At 34.8% G+C, this 20,260-nt stretch overlaps 1 pseudogene across 1 annotated transcript in view; it reads right to left on the reverse strand.

The window, feature by feature from the left end:
* Positions 1–2,151: 2,151 nt before the first annotated feature.
* Positions 2,152–20,260, reverse strand: part of LOC148604503 (uncharacterized) — a 38,892-nt pseudogene continuing 20,783 nt past the window's right edge. Inside the window, exon 10 of the transcript XR_015916211.1 lies at positions 2,152–9,231. The product of XR_015916211.1 is annotated as an uncharacterized LOC148604503 (transcript). The remainder of the gene's footprint in view (positions 9,232–20,260) is intronic.

Genomic DNA, 20,260 nt, shown 5'->3' on the forward strand with positions numbered 1-20,260 from the left:
TTCTAAATCTGAGCGTCAGAGCATCCACCTTAAGCACCAATATTCACCCATCGAAATTTGTAATCGACGTCGACGAGGGCCATCAGAACTACTACTGAATGATATCCTTTGTAATTGTAGTAAAGGGAACCTCACTTCGGAAGACACCATATGGCTACATGTTTGCCATACAGAGCACCAAGTGTATGGAGAAACTGACATCTCGCTTGAAACTGCTCAGCTATAGGCAGCCATTGTTCAGGGTCAGTAGGGGTCTGGTTATACTCCTCGGCACCCATTGAAACAATTGCCTCGCAAATATCTCGAACAATACCACTTATTGTGTTGTGATCAATTAAAAAACCATACATCAATGTTCGGTAACTGTTCCTTGTAGCCAAATATCTCAATGTGATCGATAGTCTAAATCCAGGATCGATGGACTGCCTATTGCAGGTGTTATTCTTAGTAATCCTAGGACCAATAACATGAAGAAGTTCCTGAAACATGTATGGGTCTATCTGCACAAAGTTTTTAAATGCCCTGGATTTTCTAATATAATTTCAGCCATTAGGGTCTCGTACTGCCCATTGATAGGTCTTCGGAGAGGCCAGTCCCTAGTCCACCATCTCCTCTGCCTCCGTCCCTCCCTACATGTGTCACCAAGAAGCTCAATCACTGTTCTTGCATTTCGAGTCTTATCAATATCAAGACCAAGCCAACTAACTGCAAATATGAGTTGTTAATCGTTTAGTTAGGACTGATGACCTAATGTATCTACGACAAGACAAATAAATACCTTTGGCACTACATGTGCAGGATATTTATACAAAATTCTGGTGTCATTTTGATGTCATTTTGGTGACAGTTTGATGCCTGCAAGTGTTGTCATGTTCTTATGACAGTGCTCCATTGAGCTTACACTGGACCGTTATAATCCGTCTTTTATCGGGATTTAACTTACTACACAAGTAGTAAACCGTAAAAATTCTTGGGAAACTTGTCTGATCCTTATCAATCAGAAATTCAACGTAATTGGGTCGTACCTTTCCGTTACCCATTCGTAGAACATCGTGCTCTATCCTTAGCAAAATCGTAATGTAACCGTGTAAGTACGCACTTATTCGGAAGTAACCGTACAAGACCCTGACTGCAAACCATAGTGGTGCACCGTGTTGGGAAAGATGCTACGTTCCTTGCACGTTAAAGAACCCTGCTGTGGTATTCGATAGGAGTAGGAACCTTTGCGCTCCGCCACAGGAGGCTAAATCCCCGACCTTACCCATTCCCCTTTTTCCAGTGGCAATCAAAATATGTCGACCCTATTATCCTTGTGACCCATCCTTTTTTTTTCATTTCATGTTCATTTTATCATCCATTTCATGTTCATTGTCTGAATATAGGACGTTCGCTCGGACGTTAAACCCCAACAAACAAACAAACAAACCTGACAATTACTAATCTACGAATAAGGTAGTACAATGCAGTTAGGTCATTTCTGAAAATTTGGTTTTCATTTTGTTGAAATAAAGCTGTTTTGAGGCAGTCCACACAGAAATTTCTAGTGTTTCGTCATAAAAAAGTACATATTTTTTAAATCCTTGGTGTGTGGAGGTTTAAGTCATTTATAATTAATTTAGTGATTATTCTTATAAAATCCAGTAGGCATGGTAACATACTGAACAAAAATATTACTGAGTTTTAGTAAATATCATAGGTGCCTTTCCAAAACTAACAGCCAAATACTATGTTTTATAAAATATCAGGCACTTAGACACTACCACAGGATGAAAACATGCATGGAGTAGGTGGAAAAAAGGTAATTAGATAATTAGATGAAGGGAGTGTTATCTATATGTAATGTAAAGCTACTGAACAACCTAATTATTTACATAAATGTTGTCTTTGAAAGTGATTTATCTTCTGGAAGTCGTTGGCGATCCGTATTTTTAAATTTCAAACATGCATTACCGGTAATAGGATAACATAGGGCTGAAAATTGAATTTTGCATACTGATATATTTTCTTTCAAATTCCATAATGACCTGTGATATTAATATTGCCATTTTTCGGATGTTGTCTTAGTTGAGAAGTTTATTTCGGCAGTTCGTTTTCCACATTCTAGCTTAATTTTTTAAGTTTGTTTGCTGAATTAAGATCAAGAAAAAAGTCTTGCACTTTGAAGTTTTATTTCTTAAGGTAAAAGTATGTGAACATAAGCAATAATATAATGTATACACAAGAAAAAATAAATAGACAATATTGTGAGTCATTGAAATCAGCTTGGCAAAAAATAATGGCGTATGAACAAAGACAGTACTGGGACGATTGAAAAACTACTTTTTTACCAAACCTTGCAACTTTAAACGCAAGTTTTTGTACAAATCAAGCAAAAAGGGAAACATCGGAAACATGCGTGTTAAAAAAAAAACCACCGATATGACAATAAAATTTAATTCATGGATACCTTCTCTACTGGAAAAGACAATTATTTGATACTAAAATTTGCTCTAATACACTAAAAAAGAATGTAAGACAAATGAAGATTTCGGCAGTTATTTTCTCTTGAAAAGTTCAATATCAGTGAATTTTAATGACATTATAACTCAATTTACCAATGTGATATTGAAAATCTTGTCTTTTACCCAAATCCGATGGTGCAAATGGTCAAATTCATATTTTCCACGGTTACACATTCACATTGACGAAATTTCAATGTATTTGGATTAGTTGCAATATCATTCAGATAAAGACTAAAATGTCCCTGGTTCAGAACAAGTTACAGTAAACAAAAGGCTCTCAAAAATCCTGAATTGCGCACCTGGCAAACCATTTCCAATTATCTTAGTATATTAATGAATGCTGTCAGTTCAAACGAGTACCTAAGGCACTGTAAAATGTTGGAACTGCCTTTTAAGTGTTTAAGAACCTCTGAAAAAATTGAGCAGGACTACCGCTATGCCGTTTTATTCCACTGGCTCTGAGAGGTCATTTGCCCAGAATGCATTTGCTTAAAAAAAACATAAAATAAAGTTAAACCTTGGCTATACAACATTTCCGTCACCATCTTTCAATTCAGGAGACAATGTTTACTAACTAAACCAAGTATCATTGAAATCAAAGCAAGAACAAAAGATAGCGAGAAAATGACCAACCAGAACAAACTATCGTCGTAACCATCCAATTGAAATCACAATGTTACTTGAAGAATCCAAGAATCACTGAAATTCGATCAACTGGCGAAAATGGTCCGAAAATGGCCTAAAAAATCAAAACTGGCAGACAACTCAATTGTTATGTTTATATAATTCTGAAGTTGAGGGAAAAAAAGCAAAAAAAGCATTTTGATCCCAATGTTCTATTTTTAGTAATAACAGTCATGATTTTTGGCCGATGAAAAAAGAATTATATGATCAGTTTGTGCTGAATTTCCTAAAAAACAATTATGCCAACTTTTTATAAATTTTGTCCCACGGTTTCAGAAAAGATTTTTGAATTTGTAAGGGTGAAGAACGATAGAAAAAATCTATTTCAGAGGTCATTATCCTTACATCGGACGACGAATCACTTTGAAAATTTCGGCACAAGTCCTTCTTTTGGTGGTGAACAATGCTACTCTCCATCAGAATTTTGCTATATTCAACAGTTTTTGAATTATTGCAAAAAAATATATATTGACCCTCTATATTCTATTTCTAGTAACGGCGGCCATGTTTGTTTTGTTTAACCAATGAAAAATATAAAATTCAAATGATCAGTTTGTGCAAAATACCCTTAAAAAATTATGCAAACTGTCATACTTTCTTTAAATTTTGTCTCATGATTTCAGAGAAGACTTTCAAAGTTGTACAGGTGAAAAACCATATAAAAATCTGTTTCTTATTATTTTGAAAATGTCGACATTAATCCATCTGATGGTGAACATACCAACTTTCGTTAATTGATTACAGCACAGAAGATTCTGAGGAGACGATTTTTGAAAGTGATAACATCAAAAACACCAAAAGGGTAATTACTACAACATGGATCAACAGCATATCAATAGGATACTTGCCAAGTTCTCCATTAACAATAGAGCAAAGAGTACGTCTGCATGTCTGTTTTCCATGTCTGGTCTTTGTCCCTGGATAGCATTCTTTTGACTACCGCTATAACCTTGGTTCCCTTAATTACTCTTGCAAAACAATCTTATAACATATTGAACAAAAGAGGTTGCACATCATTACATTGTACATTGTCATTACACAACACTTATATAACAGTGTATTTTGGGACTACCTTAACATCAAACGGTCGGAGTTGAGTATTTGATCAATTTCTTCTGTTCTTCTATCAATGCTACATATAGCTGTTTTACTTGCCTTCTGAATTATTCCTTATTATTTTTTAAAATATCATCAAAGGAAGTAAAAACTTTTATTGTATTTATATGATTACCTTTAGGAGTAAAAATATGCATTTCATTTTTAATTTTTCTCTACAAAGCTATTTTGCATTAATTTCAAGTTTATAACAATGGCGGTACTTTTCACGTATTCAAAATCAAAGTGCTGTTAGCAGTGGGGTTTTTGGATTCTTGTGCAAATTGTAGCATGAACAAAATTCAAAGATTACATGACGTAAAATAAAACTATAATATAATATAATATAATATAATATAATATAATCATACATGGGCATTTCCCATATTATTATGATATATTATAACATGTCTAAACTGAATGTCAATCAATAAAATTTATTTCTGATGTTCCAAGTATAAACTGTAATCGACATTTAAACAGTGTCGAACTTCACAAACATTTGCAAATTTTGTTTTGTATCACCTTTTTCCCAATTCTTAAAAAAACTGTCCAACAATTTATTTACAATCAAATTCAGACGTTCTACAAAACAGTATTATCCTACAGTGTAATTACACTCAAACAGAACTTACATATAGTTCAGCTTTAAAACATAATTTTCTTCATCAATATAAGACTTTCAAAAATAGACACTTTCAGCAATTTGAATTTTCCCGCAAATTTTACTGCTTTTTTAACTTTCTGTTTATTAAACATAAAAGATAAGATCAAGGAGTTACAAAACTTTGATAACCTTGATAACTCCTTGATAAGCGTTTTTTTTTACTGATATTGTATGCAGTGGAAAATGCTTAGCACATTTAATACTTCCGACACATTACTACAAGAATTTCATTCCCTTAATGCTAATTTATTACTAAACATCGAAAAAGGAGTCCCTCAAATTTTCAGTTTATTTAAAGACCAGGTCTTTATTTTTTCCCCAGAAGTAATAGAATATTATCAAGCTGAATAATTGTCAGAAACATATTAAAAAGGTCATTAAAGACGTACTGAGTTATATAAAAGTAATTTCATTTGGACTATATTTTTGTGTAGTGTTCAAAAGCAGTAGAGAAGTTCCAGGCATAAACCGATAGATCACCCCCCCCCAAAAAAAAAAAAAAATATGTTTACACTTGCTTCAAAGTTTTCTAGTTTAAAATTGTAATAAATGCAAGTCTGTTTTGATACATGCCAACATTTTAAAATGCTCGAGGTTTTTTTAAAGATTACTTAGGCATAACAATTCTATAAAGCCTTTTAATGGGTTTTCAAATTTATCTCGATTTTTTTGGTATTTTAAAGGTAAGATACAATGAAGTTAAGTTATAAATGGAAGAGTTTACAATCAATGGAACCAAAATTCTAGCGGAAATCAAACGAATGTAATCCAGGGACAAAGACAGACATGGACAACAGACAAACACAACAAAGAACATGAAGTAACTGAAATAATGAAGTAACAGAAGTAAATGAGCAACTAGGACTCCATTAAAAACTAGGAACATGGAACAGGTTTACCGGCAGGGTAATCGTCCTCAGCTTTTCTAGAAACACTCACCGAGTTGCTCACAAAAAGTCTGGGGTATACGAAAGAGGAAATGAAAACTAAGACCCGTTCAAAAAATCAGTCTTCAAGGTGCAGATGGATGCGTCGCCACGATCCACGAGTTTATGATGACGGCCATAAAACTTCTGTAGTGATGACTTCAATCTTGTAGCAACATAACCCTGTTCCAGAAGCCTAGTTGTATGAAGTCTAGCGCGATACAAAAAGCCTGCATAGTTACGGTAAGTCTGGCATAACGTATGAGTTGTGATATGAAAACTCCATACGCAGGTGCTGTAGCGATGTTGCCACAGGTTAAAGGAAAGTGGAGAATTCTAAATGAAAAGTCATCACGTTTGTCTTAATGTTTGGTCAATATTTTTCCTTTACCGCCGATCTCTAAGTGCAGGTAGAAATTGCTCTCAAGAAACGTTACCTTAGAAGCTCTCATGGTGGAATCCCCTAAAAATAGTGGCAGTTGACTAACACGTCCTTTCAATACAAAAGAGCATAGCGCACATATATCAAAGAGCACTTTCATTTTCCCCTAACAATATATCAACTATTTCAACATGGTCGTCGTTATTAATTCTTCTAACCACAGTTTCAAGGCTGTTTCCAAAACAATCACTGACGTCAGTTTCAGCACCATGTTGAACTAAATATCGCGTTACGGATTTATGTCAATTTATGGCACTTTTCCACAGAGGTGTTTCTCCTAAATTATTCTTCTGATTAATATTGGCACCACAAGTAACCAATAATTTGGTAAGTGAATCATTCCCAGAAGTGGCAATTTGATGGAGTGGTGTCTCGCCATCTTTATTGGCCTTCTTTACATCAGCATTATTCTCTATTAGTATTTTAACAATGTCGGTTCTGTTCTCATAGCATGCAACGTATAGTGGAGTCCATAAATCCCTGTCTGTAGTGTTCACATTAGTGGTATGTTTTAATAACAGCCGTAATATGTCGGAGAACCCTTCCCGACATGCAATGTAAATTGCATTCAAACCATCACTGTCAAGGCACTCCGTGTTTACACCTTGATCTAAAAGTAACTTCAGTATAGGAATGTGTCCGTTCTCACATGCAATATGTAGCGGTGTTCTACCGTAGTTATCTTTCATATTCAAAGCAGTAACTTTTTGTGAGGTATTTACATTTTCCCCTTCTACATCTTTGCGTTTTAACAAAAGTTCAACAATATCTGTATGTCTTTTTTGACATGCAATATGAAGCGGGGTATGTGTTTCCTTGTTTACACAGTTTTTGTCTGCGTTGTATTCAAGCAAACATTTTACGACATCAGTGTGTCCACGACTAGTTGCAGCATGAAGAGGTGAATTCATCCCATTATTACAAAAGTTAATATCAGCATGTTTCAAAAGCAAAAGGTTCACTATTTCTGAATGTCCGTTCATTGCTGCAAGATATAACGGAGTATTGCCTTTCTCATCACCTTTGTCAACCATAACATTTTTTTCAACAGTTCCGTTGTGATTTCTAAATAACCCTTTTCACATACAATGTGAATAGGATTTTTTTTCCCATCTAATGTATCTATATTAGGATTTGCTTTTTGTTCGAGAAGAAGTTTAACAACATCTAATTTGTTCAATTCACATGCATGATATAATGCAGTTCTTCTTTTGTTATCTACACAATCGATATTTGCATCATGGGACAGAAGTAACTTACATATTTCAATATGTCCTTTCCGACATGCTAAATGTAATGGTTTTAGACCTTTCTGATCAGAAACATTTACTTTCGCATTTTTTTGCAATAATATTAAAGCTAAATTTATGTGTCCATTATTACAAACCAAGTGCAGCGCTGTATCTAAAGTAAAAGGGTTTTGTTTAATTGCGGCTTTCTTTGACAAGAGAGATACAACTGTTTCAACATAACCTCCTGCACATGCAAGATGTAACGGTGTATTTCCTTTTTTATTCGTTGCATCAAAAAATCCATTCCTTTTTAACAATACTTCAACCACAGCTTTGTGTCCTTTAATTGCTGCAAGATGAAGAGGGGTATTTTCATTATTATCCTTCATGTTTACCCTCGACCGGTCCAAATCAGCAAAAAACTTAACATAATCGTCATATCCTTGATCAGCCACAGCATGTAATACAGTGGACTTGTTTGTGTCCTCTTTAAAATCTTTACAAGTAAAATTGTCCCGTAGATAGTCTAGAAATAGGTTTCTAAATTCTGGGAGATTATTGTTGGTGTCCAAGAATACATCCCAAAATAATCCTGACTTTATATCCATTAACAAACGATCGAAGTAGAGTTGATCAAAACGTGGTGGAATTGATACACATTGATTTGTTGCTCTATATTTACTAAATTGATCAAGTGTAAATCTGTCCTTTAAAACTGACCATTTCCCATACTTAAGTAATGATTTCATAATATATTTACTAATACAAAATGTTATACCATTGAATAATTTTTCACTTTTGAATTTATACATTGTGTTTTTTTCAACTACAAAGGAACCTTTCAATGACACCAAGTACTTTAAAAGTAATTGTTTACTAGGAGCTGATTTAAGACCAACTTCACGAAACAAAAAATTTAGCTTATCATTATCCTTATGATTTTCGTTTGTGAGTAGGTCAATTTTGATTGAATTGCCTAAAATAACTATCAATGAAAATATTATGAAATTGATATCCAAGTGTTTGAACAATTGGTCTATTTCATACTTTATATACATGCGAGGATTTACAACCTCTTCAAATCCACCTGCTGTTTTTACACTACAATAATAACATAGTTCTGGAAAAAAATCGAATTCCATAAGTACCTTATCACCTAGCCCATTAATTTCATCACCGATATAAGAATGTCCAATACTTCGCCTTTCACTTATGTTAAGACAAATACCTTCAGACAGAAAACATATTTCAATAAAAGGCAATAGACACCTATCATCAATTAGATTATATACATATGACCTACATGTGGCTATAAGTTTTAAATCCTTATTTCTAGACAATAAGATTTGAACTCGCTGGTTTTGTTTTCCCCACCAATCTCTGTTATGCTCTTCAATAAAATGTTTTCCAAAAATATCATCGATGAAAAGCAATTTTTTTCCTTTTGGTTTTGAATATCTTATTGTGTCATTTATGTCACACACAAGCATCAAATCATATCCCTCTGACTCAGTCATATAGCGGATAACATGGATAGCAGTTACAGTTTTACCACAACCAGGAGGTCCTGTTATAACAACACACTGATTTGTCCTAATAGATTCCTTTACAGCAGCTGATGCTCTGGTCGGTACAAACGTTTTTAAAGCGTGTTTCCAATTGTCAACTTCATGTTGCTGTAACTCTGGAGAAGAAAACAAGCATATTCAACATCCATGCAAAAACCTTAAAAGTGCCATTTATAATATCAATTTCTTTTACAATGTTAACATGATTCTAATACCCGATATCTAGCACCATTAAAATTATTTAACTTGTAATATACTTATTCGATTGAGGAGCATGTTGTGCTTCTTGTTGGTAAAAAAATATAGTTCAACATGGTAGTTTTGTTTAAGCTAATGAACACAAACTTTGGCGAGCATATAATTTTAACATAGCATGAGTAATATACCAGTAAGGATAATTTCAGTACATGCCATTTATCATATCAACAAGGAACAAAGGCCCAAATGAAGCACCATAAAAATTCCTTTATTTCTAATTGATAAATATGTAGCTGCACATGTTCAGTGTGCATATACACACTGTGCTTATATATATATATATATATATTAACTCTTGAGTTACAGATTACACAAAGTAAGTACTCTTGGCAAATAAAGCGACATAATTTATAAATCTTAAATTTCATTTACAAAAATCAATTCCAAGAATATGTTCCCCGTCGAAAGATTTATGCAAAAAAAAAACAAACAAAAAACAAACAAAAAAAAAACCAAAAAACAAAAAACAAAAAAAAATTGCCATTATCAAAATTATGCTTTTCAATACCACTCTGATTGTGATTTAAAGTAGAAAATCCGTATTTTGAAATAACTAAACTAACTTAAATGAATGACAATTGTATGAGACATCCTGAGATGATTGTCTTTATGATTTTTTGCCTTCAAAAATCTTAAATGATATCATTTGATATAATTGTGTATTATAATTTCACAGGGACCAGTACAAAACTGAGTATGAGAACAAATTGAAAGAGGAACTGGAACAGATCAGAACTAAAACCAACTCAGAAATAGACAGACTGAGAACCAGTACTAGGGAGATGTATGAAAGAGAAAACAGGTAAACCTCAAATACCTGGCCCCAGTATCACAAAACTAAAAAAAAATGCTTAATTCTGAAAAAAAAATTTTAACATCATTTTCGGCGACTTTGATTATTTGAGTTACTGTTGATGTTAAGAATATTCTTAGGCATATTTTTCAAGTTTTGTGTCACTGGGGCCTGTTGGTTAAAAGAAGGGTCAGGTAAACATGAACATACCAATATTTTTAAGAAGCTGTCTTTTAAAGATTCATGGAAAATTTCAATTTAGTGCTTCAGTGGATATCAAGTAACATAATCTGATTTGGCTGTAAAAAATGGTATAGGTTCTCATGCACCACCTCATCCCTAAATCACTCCTGCATTAGAGATTTTTATTCTGCTGGAAAAAAAATCAAAAATAAAAAAAGCTGGATATTTTTCCTTTTTCCATTTGATAAATTTGTCATCAGGATTGTTTGCATGCTGGAAGGAAAGGTTTAAAATGCTTTAGATGCAGTAGTTTGACAGATTAAAATCATGCCAAATTGCTTTGATGCCATGGAGTATGATACACAATTTTACCTCCACATGCATTGTTTTATGAACTCTATAATACATATTTATCAGCTTGAGCAGTATATATCATGAAATGTTTCACAGAAGAGATCTATTTGTTTCTGACAAAATAAAGGCCACCCTCCCACATCAACTTGTTTTTTTTTAAAAGTGGTCTGAAAACCTAGAAATATTTTGTACAGCCTTGGTTCTATGATAATAGTTTTGGAAAAATTAAAGTTATTTTCCTTGTAGGTAGAATAATGGTGCATTCTATGGCCTCCATCACCAATGCTCTATCCTCCGTTAGTATATTGCCCAGGTTCAATCCTTGAAACCCTTTTTAAATAAAAGGTCCAATAGAACTTTGATTTTCCACTACTAGAAGACAGAATTTATGAAACCTTTGGTGAAATTTCTGAACTCTGAAACAATCTAAACAATGTATTAAAAATAAAAACATCTTCTGACCCCTTAATCACCCACAGCATTATTCTGAGTCAGACAACTATATGCATGGTTTTTGTATTACTTTCTGTCCTCAAATCTTTGAGTTTTTCCTTAAATACAAATCTCAAGTGATCTGATTGGTCGCAATTTGAGTTGAGGAAAGATTTGAGGAAAATCTCAGTTTGAGATTGTTTATGACACTGGGCTCTGTTAAGTTTTGTTTTAGCATCAGTAATAAAAATTTAGATCCTGCCTGACTAAAGACAGTATGGAATATCACAGTCTGTTTTCACAACACACATTGGGAAAGCTAGTTTTTGTTTTTAAACTCAAATGAATATTGAAACTATAATTACTGGTACAAGGAATTAAAAAACAATACCAAAAATATAGAAGTGAAACTTTTAGGAATGAACCTGTTTAAGGGAAATGCTGCAGAGGACATTGTCCCTGTATGTTTTGTTTACCAAACTATATCTGTTTATTTCTAAAAACTCACTTAGGGATAATGCTAAACAACACTTCGTGTAATCAAGGGAACCAAGATTTTACCGGAAACCAAACAGACCCACATAGCAAAGAACATAAAATAATACATACAAAGTAACAAGAATAAATGGGCAACTCGGACTAAAATCTGGGAAAATTAACCAGGTGCACCGATAGGGATAGCGTCGTCTGGTTTTCTAGAAACACCCACCGGCCCATAATAAGTAAAGTACAGACTAAAGGAAAGAAGGAAGAGAAACTATGACACGTTGAACAAATCATATCTCATTGTACAGCTGGATACATCGTAACAATCCACGAGCTTACTTTGCACTTCTGTAGTGATGTCCTCAATCCTGTAACCCTGTTCCAGAAGCCTTATTGTAAGAGGCCTAGCGCGGTACAAAACGTCTGTGCAGTTATTGCAAGCTCTGGCATAACGTATGAGTTGTGATATGAAAACTCCATACACAGGTGATAAAAGGATGTTGACACAGATTACATGCATGTTGACAATGCGGAACGAAATCATGTTTGTCGTATAGTTTGGTCAATAGTTTTCTTTTACCATCGATGTCTTAGTGAAAGTCAAAATATACGGCTGACTTCATAGTGTCTCTAGTATCCTTTATCTCAAGTTCTTTGGGGTAAATGTGATATACGGAAGCGAGCCCCGAAACTACGATTGTTTAACGATAATTAGTCATCTATATAGGGAACAATCAGATTAATGGATCTAGCTAAACGATGTTACTTTTTTGGATCAGATAAATGGGTCCACCTCACTGTACAAATGTGTATTATCATTTTGAAAGTATCTTCTTCGATGTATTTGGAAAATGATTTGGAATCGTTCTTTACAAGTGTGAGGGATCTCTTCCAAGAACTACATATTTGTATATAGGTGTACCGTCTTTTTTTCAGAGAAACAACGATATATGATGTTTTATGAGTGGCTATTTAAAATAAGTATGGGGAAGGAAATATAAAAAGTTGAAAAATCATAGGTTTTTATGCTATTGTTTTCTAATAATAATTTGAATTGAGTGTTTTCGGAAAATCTGTCGAATTTTCAGGATCCACACTGAATTAATCCCACTACGGGAGTAACAAGTGTCGTAATAGGACTGGAAACCCTCTTTAATAGCTGTGCATCTTGCAGATCCAGCTATGTAGCCTTCTTTGTAAGGATTGTTGTTGAGTTTAGGGATCCAGAATATAGACGGTAGATCACAATCTTTGGCAGAGAGACTAAAGTTTGTTTGTTTGTTTGTTTGTTGGGGTTTAACGCCCGAGCAGCAATATTTCAGCTATATTCAGGAGGTGAACATGAGGTGGATGATAAAATGAACATGAAATGATGATGAAATGAAAAATGGGATGGGACACAAGGATAATGGGGTCGAGAAATTTTGATTGCAACTGGAAATAGGGAGGTGGGTAGGGTCGGGCAATTTAGCCTCCTGTGGGGGAGCCCTATGGTTCCTACTCCGGGAGAATACCATAGTATGTTTTTTAACGTGCAAGGAACGGGACATATTTCCCAACACGGTGCACCACTATAGTTTGCGGTCAGGTTTTCCGTATTATAGCCTGACAACCCCAGCATGTAACACGCCAGGGGTACTCCATTCCCCATTTGGGGCACACAACGCAGTTGCTCTGTCAGCAGAGTAACCTAGCTACCGGCTAGGGTTCTGAGCACTATTTAGTCGCCTTTTACGACAAGCTTAGCGCTGCTGCAGGCCTATTCTTTTGACACCCGGACCTGCACGGGTTGGCAGAGAGACTAAAAGAGGAGAGCAGAAAGTCTTCGTTTCCACTATCCCTTCATTGGAGAGTGTGATAGCAGTGTAGGTCTTATTACTGCTATAACTAGTAGCCGAATGCGTTTACTGAATCGGCCATTTCCTATTTAACATCTACTGAAAACTCTTGGAGGCTGGGATTTTCAATGTTGCTAAATATTATTTTTCTGCTCCTCTTAAAATTATTTTTTTTTCCAATAACAGAAGAATTAATTTTTTTTCAAGAATATTGCAGATTTTTTTTTGCAAGTCAAATTTATGATAAACAAAAAAAAATGGAAATATTATATAACTATCAAGGGAGTATAGATATTAAGATCAATCAGATATTTCATTCTTGTTATGACTAAATAAAATTAATTAGTAGATTAACATCTCAAAGGGGATGAAAATTTCAAAATAAAGATTTTTTTCCGTCATTTTCTTGTATTTAGGCACTATAATATACAAATCTTCCATTTTATGGTGACCAAAATAATGTTTCCTCTCTAAAACTGATGTGGGTATGGATTAAGAACATGTCAAACAGCTACAATTAGGCTAGCAAATATTAGTTGAGGAGTAAAAACCAAAACCAAATCCTTGCCAACCATCCCACATTTTTGGTGAGGGTTGGATGAAATTTACTTGGCCTAAACAAGACATGGCTTTGCCTGTAGCCAGGGATTGGATAAAGTTCTGCTTTTTCTTTCTAAACTATAACCCAGCATGAGAATATATAGGACTTATGCAGAATGGAAAGCTTTCCCTGCAATAGCACAAGAAAGTCCGGGACTCATTGAGACCGGTAGCTTCCCTGCAAATCTGCAATAGCACGAGAAAGTCTGGGACTTATGCAGGGAAGCAACCCATGTCACAATCAATTATGCATGTCCAATCTATAGTGATCACATTGTATAGTACCCCAAAATATATCAATTAGACAAAGAGCAATCCATGATGTAATTCATGATTATTGTACATTATGTCTAATAAAAATTCTTGCACACTTATAATGAAAATTATGGGCGACAGGAGATAACCTTGGCACATTGAAGGATGTTGAGAGTGTTGAATTTTAGATGACTTGGCATTTGGTGTTTTCGTAGAATCCATGAATAATCTTTGCTATTTGACAGGGATTCTATAGTGTTCTTTACGATTTGACAGGGATTCTATAGTGTCTTAGTTCCTTCCAAAGAGTATTTCTGTCAAATTGTTCGAAGGCTTTCTTGAATTACACAAAGTTGATGTAGAGAGTTGATTTCCATTCTATCGACTTCTCGATGATAACCCGTAATGTGGCAATTTGGTCAAATACATGATCGGCCGCATCGGAATTCTGCTTGCTCATCACAGATGTTTGTATATATTGTTTCTTTCCAGAATGACTCTTGCTAGGATTTTACTTGGTAGGGAGAGTAGCTGAGTTCCTTATCAGTTTTTGGCAGTTGCTCAGGTCACCCTACTTTGGAGGCTCAATGATGCAACCTAAACTCCATTCATCAGGGATTATCACTGTTTCCCAGATGTGTTCGAACAGCTTATGCCAGAAGTTGTAGGGCCCCTTGTGGGTCAAAGTGTGATTATAAATATGACCAGTTTTATATATTGTAAATTTCGATATGCTGTACAAGAACATGCCCGTAACAGCGATAATCTTGTGGTAAAAGGCGACGAAATAGTGCCCAGAACGCTGGCGGGCGGCTAGGTCTCTCTGCCTACAGAGCAACTGGGTTGTGTGTCCCAGGTGGTAGAGTGAGATAACCCAAACATTTCACACGCTAGGGTTGTCAGGCCATAATACGAAAAACCTGACCACAAAACAACAGTGATGCAACGTGTTGGGAAAGATGTCTTGTTCCTTGCACGTTAAATTACCGATCTGTGGTTATGCTACAGGAGTAGGAACCATTGTGATCCGCAACAGAAGGGTAAATTACCTGACCCTTCCCAACTCTCCTAATATCCAGTGGTAATCAAAATTATCCTTGTGTCCCATCCAATTTTCCATTTCATCATTATGCCGTCTTCATTTTATCATCTGTTTCATGTTTGTAGCCGGCATATAGCTGAAATATTTCTGCTCGGGCGTAAAACCCCAAAAATCAATTAATCAATCAATATTTTTTAGGTGTTTTCTGGGTTTATCTTCAAGACCATAGGTGGAATTTCGTCCGGTCCTGGGGCTTTTAAAATCTTTGTTCTCTGTAGGGCTTTTATGATTTTTGATTGGGTCAGTATGCGCATCAAGGTCTTTTTTGGGTTTTAGATCGGGATCCCCGGAGCGTCTGATATATTTTCTCCATTTAAAAGTGGTCGATCTAGGTTTGTTATATCACTACCATCTTTGTCTTTCCCTAGTTTGGATGTGTTGGTCTTTCTACTTGCCTGTTGGCGTGTGATGTTGTACGCAGGTTTGATGTCATTTTTGACCATTGCATTATTTGCTTTTGAAGTGAGCTTGTTGATGTTTTTCTTTACTCCTTTCCTGATGCTTATGAAATACCTCGTCAACAACAACAATCTTGTCTTGATCTGGTCAGGTTATATCTTAACAGACATTTCTCAGTTGTCTCGATTGTATCATCAGATAAACGTGGCTTGTATTCCTTTGAGAATCCAAACTCTTCTACGCATGTGGTGTTCTTTGTGGATTTTACTCTCTCAATTGCTTTTCCACTGGACCTCTTTCTTATGTTATACTTTCTGCTTCTAATCTGATCTTGTCTAGTTGCCCTAGCTATCTTGATCTTAAATTTAGACACCACAAGTTGATGATCGGATGCTATATCAGCACCTCCATAAGCTGTAACGCTCTTTCTCCATCTCCCAGTGACTGTAAATTGATAAAATCAGGTTTCTTGTTCTCTTTTCTGGAGATTCCCTGCTTGTTTTGTGTATATCCTTGTTAGGGAATGGGAATATCGTACCTCCTATGACCATATCTTTCTGGGAGCAAAATATCTGCAAAAAGTTGTCCATTTTTCGTTGATGGTACAAATTCCTTTTTTCCCCGTGACAAGTCCTCTCCCTGTGTTATCTTATTCAAACATTGGCATTCACATCACCCATTACAATCAAGATGACCCGAGTGTTGTTCAATCTTGGGTAGCTTGGGACTGGTTGTAAAACTTACGTTTGTCTTTTTACTCTGATACGTAGGAGCGTTGCATTGAATAACTGTTACTTTCTGTATCTTTAAAAATAAATCTTGCCATGATAATTCTTCCATTAACAAGATTCCATTCGATTATTTGGTCATTGTATTGAGTAAGATTCCATGTTAATGGTTACTATCCTCTTTGGTGGTTCAGGGTACAGTAGAGTTTGCCCTGAAGATAGTATGACCGCTCCACATGATTTCCGTGTAACTTCACCCTAAGATAACAAGGTTGTAGCACCCCATTGCATTATCATATTAAGAACTATTTCTAATGTTAGAAGTAAGTTCTCATTACTCAAATGTATAGCATAGTCTTCTGTAATCGGACCACCTGGTATTCTTATATCTTCTCTCTTATAATGTTTAGTGGTAGTTCGTATATTTTTGTGCATTTTTCTAATACTTTGTTAAACATACTAGATTAAAATAAAACGAAAGTCTCTGGATATTGATGATATCCATTTTAGTTTTCAAATATCCCAGCCCCCCCCCCCCCCCAATATAAAAATGGGCGGTGCCTTACTAAGACTTTTTTAATGTCCTTGACTACCCATTTCGGGTCTCGAAAGTACGGGTACATCATAATTATTTTCTCTTATTTTCTTTATCATAGTATGATAAGTAAATAAATAAATAAATAAATAAATAAATACACTGATTAATTAATGAAGAAAAACTTATTATTATTTACTGGTAATAAAATAATTAAAATTCTAATTAAGGGATACATATAGAATATTTATGAGAAAAAAAAAACAATTAAGATAAATTTGAAAATGCCAACAAAAGCGTAGGCGGATGGAAAAAAAATCATTTTAAAACGTAACACCGGAAGTTTATTATTTTAAATGAAAGGGGCATTTATCAATATATATGAAATGAATTATTATAAAAGAAAATTATAAGGATAATAAGGTTGTTTAATGTGGTTGTTATCGACCTCCTTGCATAAATATTAACTTAATACAAAATAAAAAGAAATGTCAAATAGTTCTGAAAAAAATCTGCTTGTCTCAATAGAATGAGAAAAAAATGTGTGAGAAACTCATCCATAATTAGACAATCATTTTTGTCATAGATAGTTATGTCAGGGAAAATGTGTTATTTAGAAGTTCTTTTTTTCCAAAACGCGATTCATTACCTGTATTAATAATTATAGTGAACACGCCCTGGGAAAACTTTCGCGTATATAGGAGACAGGTGGTATAATAAACAATTATTTCAACTCTCTTTAAATTAAATCACAACCCTGATAATTAGTCTGACGATGACACTAAATATATAGAAACATCTTCCTTTTTTAAATGAAAAAGAAAAAAAAAAAAAAAAAAAAAACATCAAACATATTGTTTTCTTCGTGGATCAGTTTTTCTTAGATCCTGATTAGATACAAAGTCATGTACAATGTAGTAATAAAACTCTGGATTACTTACGAATGTTTCATCTACTTCAAAATGAAGGAGTGAAGGCATTCATCATTTACCCAAATTACCCAAATACATTTCCCCAGTCAAGTCTGAGTGTGAAGTTGTGTTTCATTTTGCAAACGAAAATATACTCTCAAAATGTAAAACTTCCATTAGATAAAACTAAATCAATTATTATTTTAATATTCTCGGAGATTTAACTATGTTGTGGGGCACTCTCTTGGACTTCAGGGTAGTGAGTTAGCAAAAAGGTCTTAATATAAGGGTAGCAAAAAGAATTACCGAAAACTAATCCGATCCATAATCAAGTCAAATCCAAGGAAAAGGCGTCTAGTACATTTGAAAGGCATTGGAAGTGCGATGGGGACGCCAATGGGCGAAGAGGTCGCGTTGACCGGCGATGGTCAACGCTGAAGTACGTTGGATGTCAAATGCAAATGCGCGGAAGTGCGTTAGTATAATACCCCATTCAACGTCGCCATGAAATTTTATGTGCGTAAGCGCGTACAATGTTATAGAGAAAACAAACAAACTAGAGTAAAGTCATATTATTAGCTAGTTTATTGTTGCCTGTATAAAAAACGTAGCATACATCATTACTAATTTTGAGTGTTAAAAGTACACGTACTTAATGCAGTATCAAAACTTAAAAGATACGTTAAGACACTCGAGGTAAAAAAAAAGCGGAACGGGACAACTTTGTTGTCGTATGAAAAATCGGAAAATTGTTATATATATGTATATATATATATATAACGTCTCAGAATGTGACGACTCTATTCACTACACTGCTCCATCGGATCAAATTGATACAGGGAAGATAATGTAAATTTATAGAAGGGTCTGAAAAATTCCCAACGATGTTAGAACTGTCAAATTTGCATTTTTTTTTGTCGTTCCCTCCGCGGGACTCGAACTCGTACCGCTGTGACACCTATGGCAACACCGCCTGCACTAAGTCCAGCGCCCAAGTCCACTCGGCCAGCTAGGCTATATTAAAATATAGCTTTCGCTGGCCGGATCATTCCTCCTCGTAGGAATAATTTAGGGCTGTAACTTAGTACACAATGTATGGTAGTACGGGACAGTTCATGTACATGTTATTATGTAGGATAGTGGATCAAATTAATGATGCATGTCACAACAAATCAATATTATACAACGTCTCAGAATGTGACGACTCTATTCACTACACTGCTCCATCGGATCAAATTGATACAGGGAAGATAACGTAAACTTATAGAAGGGTCTGAAAAATTCCATACATCGTGTACTAAGTTACAGCCCTAGATTAATCCTACGAGGAGGAATGACCCGGTCAGCGAAAGCCATATTTTAATATAGCCTAGCTGGCCGAGGGGTCTAGGGTGCTGGACTTAGTGCAGGCGGTGTTGCCATAGATGTCACAGCGGTACGAGTTCGAGTCCCGCGGAGGGAACGACAAAAATAAATTGGAAATTTGACAGTTCTAACATCGATGGGAATTTTTCAGACCCTTATATATAATATATATATATATATATATATAAATTTGATATCACGGATCTTTATCTTTTAAAAGTAAGACATGCTTTCAAAACGAATCATGGAGTGTATTCGATAGTGGAAAGGCGAAATAGAAACTGCAATATACGAGTAAAGAGTGTAGTAATAGAATACCGAAAGCCCAAATTAAGTCCCGGACCAGACTGGCATGTTTTTCTTCATATTACGTATAGTCCCTTAATCCATCAAATCTAGATCTCTGTGGCATCAATCATAATGATAACCTTAGCAGCGGTGTATAAGATGATACACATGCAGAGAAAAGCGCCGTCCTATACTACATTTTATTTGTATTTACAAATTCTACAGTTACTATAGATCAATTGTTTTTATGTAGTACATGTAGTTAATACGCTAATACAGAAGTCTTAAAGCTATCCACAACCAGTCTATAGCTAAGTTAGTCAAGATTTTGTTTCATTTAAAGAGTACTCGTCCTTTTAAGAGACTGCCAGTTTTGTTCAATTTTCAAATGGGTATAGGAAATATGTAGAAAAATCATTAATTTTGTTTTTTTTTATAATTTCATCAATAGTATAAACGAACTGAAAGCAGTTTTTTTTCTGATTACATGTACACAAATATCATATATGTAGAATTTCAAGATAATCGTATATTTACGGTATCAACGGAGAACATCTACATGATAGACAAAACATTTCAGCCATTTAAAGAAAACGCACCTCCTCGTAGTGACCAACG

This window comes from Perna viridis, chromosome 10 (genome assembly GCF_037379345.1).
Source record: "Perna viridis isolate PV_CMFRI_1.1 ecotype Kerala chromosome 10, ASM3737934v1, whole genome shotgun sequence".
Taxonomy (NCBI): domain Eukaryota; kingdom Metazoa; phylum Mollusca; class Bivalvia; order Mytilida; family Mytilidae; genus Perna; species Perna viridis.